The sequence below is a fragment of the Acipenser ruthenus genome, chromosome 4, assembly GCF_902713425.1.
Source record: "Acipenser ruthenus chromosome 4, fAciRut3.2 maternal haplotype, whole genome shotgun sequence".
NCBI classification, from domain to species: domain Eukaryota; kingdom Metazoa; phylum Chordata; class Actinopteri; order Acipenseriformes; family Acipenseridae; genus Acipenser; species Acipenser ruthenus.
Genome location: NC_081192.1, coordinates 54529984 through 54537309, shown reverse-complemented (window position 1 = coordinate 54537309; position 7326 = coordinate 54529984).

The following is a 7326-nucleotide window of genomic DNA, read 5'->3' as shown; positions in this document are numbered from 1 at the left end:
CACTGTCACAATGGTCCTATGGGAGACTGCACTACTTTCTAAATCATTACTTGTTTAAAGTATGACCAGTCTCGACCCAGAATTACCAGATCTAGTAACTTTTCGTGACAGCCAAGGTTACGCTGCCTGACTTCCGACAGTCAAATACAATTTAATGGTGGGATATGTCTTAGTTTACCCATGGATACAGGAGGTAGCCACAGTTCCCTGTGCCTCCCAAGACACTTCCACCTAAAGAGCAATCCTAATTAAAGTCTGTCTGCATCCTGAGTCCACTAATGCGTGGGTACTCACTTCACCGACCCTTACATCAACAATACAAGTCTCTCCCAACCCTTTCCCTGAGACTTACCTGCTTTCGGTGTCGGGAGGCCACATCACACTCCATGGCACCGGTAGCAGACCGGGACGAAGGGCCATTGGGCCAGGAACGCACAGCTCCCCCATCCTCTCGATGAAGGTGGCGTACCTCTGTGCCATCTCTTCCTGCCGCTGCGCTTCCCTGGCTTCTCTCCACATCTCCTCCACATTCCTTCACTGGTCCAGGGCTTCCAGTATCCCACAAAGACACCACATGTCAGGATGTGACTGGTACAGGGTGATAGAACGTCCAAACAAGAGGGTGTAGTTGTAAAACAGTCCAGTTTATTATATAACTGTCCCCTCTACCAGTGATGGCATTGGGATTAAAAGGTGGGCTTGCAGTCCCAAACAAAATAATAATAAACAGTCACAATTGATTGTTGAGGAGGCTGTGTGGTCCAGTGGTTAAAGAAACAGGCTTGTAACCAGGAGGTCCCCGGTTCAAATCCCACCTCAGCCACTGACATTGTGTGACCCTGAGCAAGTCACTTAACCTCTTTGTGCTCCGTCTTTCGGGTGAGATGTAGTTGTAAGTGACTCTGTAGCTGATGCATAGTCCACACACCCTAGTCTCTGTAAGTCGCCTTGGATAAAGGCGTCTGCTAAATAAACAAATAATAATAATAATCCACTGGTGCACGCACACAGTTGAGGTGGTGGGGCAGTGTGGATGCTCTGGGTGGTAGTGCTGGCTCAGTGGCTTCAGCTTCCTGCTCCAAATAGGTCTGCCAACACAAAAACAAAACAACAACAAACAGCACTCTGGCTGGGTTAACGTTTCAGCATAAGGGGCCATACTCACATAGCTGGGTCCCCGTGATCAGCATGGCACCATGCTCTATCCAATTGTCGCGCACAACCCAGCTGATCACAATAGAGTTGTTTAGAAGTCTTACAGCTTCGCTCTTTCGTCAAGATGGCAGACTTCCGGTCCCGTCGTACCAGAGTCGGCCCATCCCTGTGAAGGCGCAACACCAACCATAGATTTGCAGCTTAGATTTATTCTCTCATGCTCACACCTGCAAAGCAGTTATAGTTTTCCATTCCACTTGCTTGAAGTATTGCCACAATACCTCCTGATGCGCACAAGGTATAAAACATGTAGTGCACAGCACAGCATTATTCTCTGTCATGGGAAGTATGGCCTAAGAATATTTTCTGGGAACAATCCTGAGTCTTTCATTGAATGGCTACAAGGTATGGGGAGTTCAAGCTTAGTAGTTATTTTAAGACCCAGATCTTTTGGATAACGAGCACAGACATTTTTTAGACAGTTTAATGCCTCCAACTGTTGACATAGCTTTATACTGGGTGATTCTATTATTATTTAACATTCCTTTGAGGTGCTCAAAAATATAGACCCTTTTAAAAACAATCATAAGTGGGTGCTGGGATTAATGTTAAGTGTATTTTTATCTATGGGCCTGATTTAGATAATGGTAAAGGGGGAAATTACCTTAGTTACCAAAAAATATATGTTAATATTGATTTAGTTAAACCTATTTTAAATCCACTGCAGTCACATGAAACACAATGCCAAAGAAAATATATTTGAGTTACATAGTACAAATAACTAGGTTTGTTGCCAACAAAAACCATGGTGGCTACATTCTGCAAGGACATTAAATTACGTTTGTCAGCTTTGTCTTCGCATTGATATTCACAGGTCTGAAGGTTGAAGGAAAAGATAATTGTTTCATTATGACTCAGTGTAGGCAGAAACAAAACAATCCTCTTAAATCAGACAATCTGAGCACTTTATTCCCTGTGATTTGGTTTATGTTGTTAATTTCAAGTCTTTATGAGAAAACACAGTGTGTTAATGTAAAGATTGCCAATGCAATAGTACAAACTTTTTTAAGATACACTTTTATCTGAATGCTATCAAACAAATACAAGTGAATTTTACTTAAGTTACTGAAAAATATAGCATCTCTTATGGAAAATTGAGTTCCATGGTACTCATTTACAAAATTGTTATTTTGCTTTAATAATATTACCATGTTTGATTAAGTTGCTTAGCTTTTACTGTAGCAAAAATCTACAATAAAAAACAACAACATAACAACATTTTCTATTGTTAGATAGCAGTGGTCAAAATTGTGAGAATTGTGTTCAATGTGTAATTCCAATAGTACTCTTATTATACAAGCAGGTGTGCATATAATCCTGCTGTAATAAGTGTGCACTCATCACAGTGAAGCCACACATCTCTGTCTCCTGCTGCCACTCACACCTCATTACTCCACTAGAAGAGGGTCAGATGTACATGGACAATCCCCTACGTTTATACAGGGTTTTGATTTATTTGAGATTGATTTGAATGGGAAATAGGAAGGTATGAGCAAATAAAACAACTCCAAGCTTTCCTCTCTGCAAGAGTAATTACTGCAGCAGCCCACACACTGGCTCATTGAATTTACTCTTAGGTTGTACATTTCATTTGGTTGTGTTCTCTACAGAGTAGCTTTACAGAAAACAACAGCAAATACATTATGTTTTGATGACTGTAGTAATAATGTGGGTAGGTTGAGATTTGTAGAAACTGAAATTGATGAAGGCATATTAGTTTTGGGGGTGGGAAGGAAAAGGTTAAGTGACTATGTAAAGGTTTGAAAACCACTAGCTTAACCTTTACAATGCATTCTGTGAGGGTTCTCACAATTGTAATGTCTCTCGTGAGGTGCCAATGACAAGTCAAAAATATTGTGTTAAAAATAAAGGCTGTAACAATGTGTACCATACAAAAAAGTCCTCTCTCTTTTAAAACAACCCCCTCTCTCTGGTAACATGATGGCCTGTTTTGATTGAACAAATATTTTCAGAGGACAGTGTAATCTTTGCTTGGTACTCAAAAGGTTTAGTGAACTGTTCTATGATATTTGTTTATTATTACTACTTGTGCCCATGTGTAAATACAAGTGTAATGGGAGATCTGTGCTGACTGTTTGGCGCATGCATGGTTCTGCAGGAAGAGGGCAGCAACCCGTAAGATCAGCCTGTCAGTCATGGCAATGACACGGAGAGGTGGGATGAGGGTGTGTGGTCTCTCCCTCTCTCTGAATGGTTGGGATGCGGGCCTTGGAGGATTGATGGGCCTATAAAATAACGCTCCATTGTTCCCTCAGGTCGGCCCCTATAGGACGACAAACGAGCGAGAGGAAGCTCTATTGCCGGACTGAGAACGGCCGGAGAACGAAAAACAAAACAAAACAAAACAAAATAAAATAAATAAAATATAAGGTGTAATAGAGAGAGAAAGGATCAATGTTGTAAATTTCCCTCCCGATCAGAATGGACGCTGTGTAAGGTCGGTGGTATGCTGCCTCCTAGATGGACCGCCGGAAGGTGACCATATTAGGAGGGGCGCATAGTTGCAGGTGCCCGGAACGACTCCATTGCAAGGAGCTGCGGGACGTCCCTCTATTGGAGAAACCATGGCAACGGGTTGTTTGCAGAGGGGAGTGTCTGGGTACAAAGGGGAAGTAGCTACGTGAGTACGGGGCCTTATGCTGAAAAGTACACTGACGGCCGGAGCTGCGTTTTGTTGTTTTGTATTACATGTTTGTTTGTTGTTACAGAGGAGGAGTGAGAGCAAGGGGCTGCAGCCACAGAGCCAGTCCACACCGCACTGAGCACTTCCCTCATCACACAACATCAGCACGCACCACAGACCCGACACTGAAGAGCACACTGTCATGCACCAGGACGTGGAATTACAATTGTTGTTTTTGTTTTGAGTTTGAACACTCACCGTGTACCCCCCCGATACCATTGCTGGTAAGGGACGGCTCTTTTTGTTTGTTTATTAAAACACGGACGTTTTTGGGGAATAATTTACTGTCTGGACTGTCTTTCTATACACTACACCACTCGCAGCTGTCACATAAGGGTAGTGGAGAAACCGTGGGCAGGCCCCAAAAGTATAGACCGTAGTCTGAGGGAATGGTGGAGTGTAGGATGGAGACCCGGACCGTGCAGGTAGCGACGGTCGGGGAAAGGCTGCAGAGTGCAGCACCTTTATTTTGTAGTTTTGTTAGTAGTGTTTTGTTTTCCCTTTTTCTTTGTCCCTTTTGTTTTCATTATTATTTTGAGCACTTGTATGTGCACTGGATTGTATACAGACAACAGCGACTTCTGCAGGTAAAAATAAATCAGTGCGCCTGAATGGCATTACAAATAAATTTGGAGGTGATTGTAGTCGAGCGGTTCCTGGAGTGCTTTGCTCCAGGGCTGCACTTATGGGTGCAACGACAGGCACCCGCCACCCTGGATCAGGCCATCCAATTGGCAGAGCAGTACCAGGCAGCAGAACCAACGCCAGCTAAGCTGCCTGGAAACAGTGCTACTCCAGCATCACCCCCTCTACTGGCCCCAGGGAGGGCGAAGGGACTGGGGGGGGGGGGAGGTAGCCAGGTCTTTGGATGGAGTGTGGCGGCTGGGTCTCCCAGACCGAGAACCAGGGCAGGGTGGGGTCAACCACGGGCTGCTGCGGTGTTGGACCGGGGTCTCGCGAGGCCACCCTACCATTGAGCCCCTTTGATGGCGCCTTTGTTTCAACCTCCTGCTGAAGCTTCATGGCAAGAAACCAGTTCACTGATGTGTGGAACAAGCTGGGAGGTGAGCCACATCAACCAGGATTGCCCCGCTATGGGATGTGACTGTTCCATTTCATCAGTCACTCCAGCAGACGGGTTTTGTTATTCCTGTGTCAGTGGATGATACACCAACCCAAGCTCTCTTAGATTCAGGGTGTAGTCAGTCCCTAATACAAGAGAGCTGAATCTCACCAGGGCAGAAGCAAATAACGGGACAGGTGCATATTAAAGTATTCATGGGGATGTGCGCACTTATCCTAAAATGTATGTGCATTAAAAAATTGGTCAGCAGGTGACGCAAGTGCAATTGGGTTTGTGTCCTTGGTTGCCAGTGCCTGTAGTTCTGGGACAGGACTGCAAACAGTTCAAAGATTGGTTGGCTGCTGTGACTGCCCCGTCCTCTCTATTGGCTAAGAAAGAGGAAGTCACTGGAGAGATCTTTCCCTTTCACGACCCGGCATGGTATTGCCATAGATTTAGACCCGGAAAAACTAAACGGGAACTTCGGGCCACTAAGAATGAGGGCTGGCAATGGAGAGAGTGCGAGAGGTTTCTGTTGGGGGCGGTTGGTGAAGAGTCTGGGGAGGAGACCGCGGAGTCAGCGCAGGGGAGAAGCTCAGCTGCCTCCGCTCAGGACTGACCTGATCCCAAGCTAGAAGTCATGATTTTTGAACTTGCTTCCATGACTTCCAACTCGAGCAAGGGCATGACGATGTGCTGGGCAGGCTCTTTGACCAAGCAGCTGTGATTAATGGTCGGGTGGTCGATCCCAGACACGACGTCACGTACCCTCACTTTGAAATTAATCGAAATCTGTTGTATGGCGTTGAAAAGTTTCCCCAGATGGGGGAAGTGCGTCACCAGTTGCTCATTCCTCAGCTCTTTAAGGATGATTTGTTGCAATTGGCTCATGCTATTCCCCTGTCTGGTCATTTGGGAAGGGACAAGACCAAAGCAAGGCTCGTGACATCGTTCTATTGGGTGGGGCTGGATGGTGAGGTCAGGCATTTTTGCAAACGCTGCGGGGAGTGTCAGAAGGCCAGCCCTAGAGCCGTCCCACGAACCCCATTGGTGCCATTGCCAATAGTGGAAGCTCCGTTTGAGCGTATTGGAGTAGATATAGTTGGACCGCTAGAGAGGAGTGCGGCGGGATACACACACCTATTGTTCATTTTGGATTACGCTACGCGTTATCCCGAGGCCATTCCCCTCCGATCTGCGTCTGCTAAATCTGTTGCCAATGAGCTTGTGAAGGTTTTCTCCCGGGTAGGGATCCCCATGGAGATAGTGACTGACCAAGGCACCAACTTTATGTCCTGGTTAGTCCGTGGAACATGTAAACTTTTGGGGATTAAGACCATAAGGACCTCGGTTTTTCACCCTCAGACCGATGGTCTTGTGGAGCGTTTTAATAAGACCCTCAAAAACATGTTGCGCAGATTTCTTAATAGTGATGTGTGCTACTGGGACCAGTTGATTCCTCCCCTTCTCTTTGCTATCAGAGAGGTACCTCAGGCTTCTACGAGGTTTTCACCATTCAAGCAGCTGTATGGGCGGAGACCCCGGGATGTGCTTGATCTGGTCAGAGAGATGTGGGAGGGACAGCAGGATAATTCGACCAATACTGTCTGGTATGTGTTGGACTTGCGTAAATGTCTTGAGTCTGTGGGAAAGTGGGCGCATGACAATTTGCAGCAGGCTCAATGCAGACAGGAGACCAATATAACAGTGGGGGCCCGGTTACGCACGTTTCAGCCGGGGGATAAAGTGCTTCTATTGTTGCCCAGCTCTGAGTCTAAACTTCTGTCGAAGTGGCAAGGACCTTATGAGGTTACATGCCGGATTTGGACTGTGGATTATGAGATCTGCCAGATGGAGCGATGGTGAGAAAAGCACATTTATCATGTGAACCTCTTGAAGCCCTGGTTGCAACAGGAGACTTTGTTAGTGGCTCAAGCAGATTACGTCTCAGACCTGGAACCTTTCTGTGTTGGCGAAGAAAGGGTCGGTACAGACTGCAGATAATCTGACATCAACACAGAAATGTCAGGCTCGGGCGCTGGTGGCGGAGTTTCCTGATGTGTTTTCTCCCGTCCCGGGGCAGACTGGAGTAGCCCATCATCACATCGAAGTTGAGCCGGGGGTGTCAGTTCGCCAGAGGCCGTACCACATACCTGAACGCAAACGGCATGTAATAAAGGCAGAAATTGATGAGATGCTCAGACTGGGTGTAATAGAGTAGTCCCAAAGTGACTGGAACAGTCCGATTGTTTTAGTGGACAAGCCGGACGGGTCAACTCGATTTTGTATTGACTTCAGGTGAGTCAGTGAAAAATAGAAGTTTGACGCTTATCCCATGCTCCGG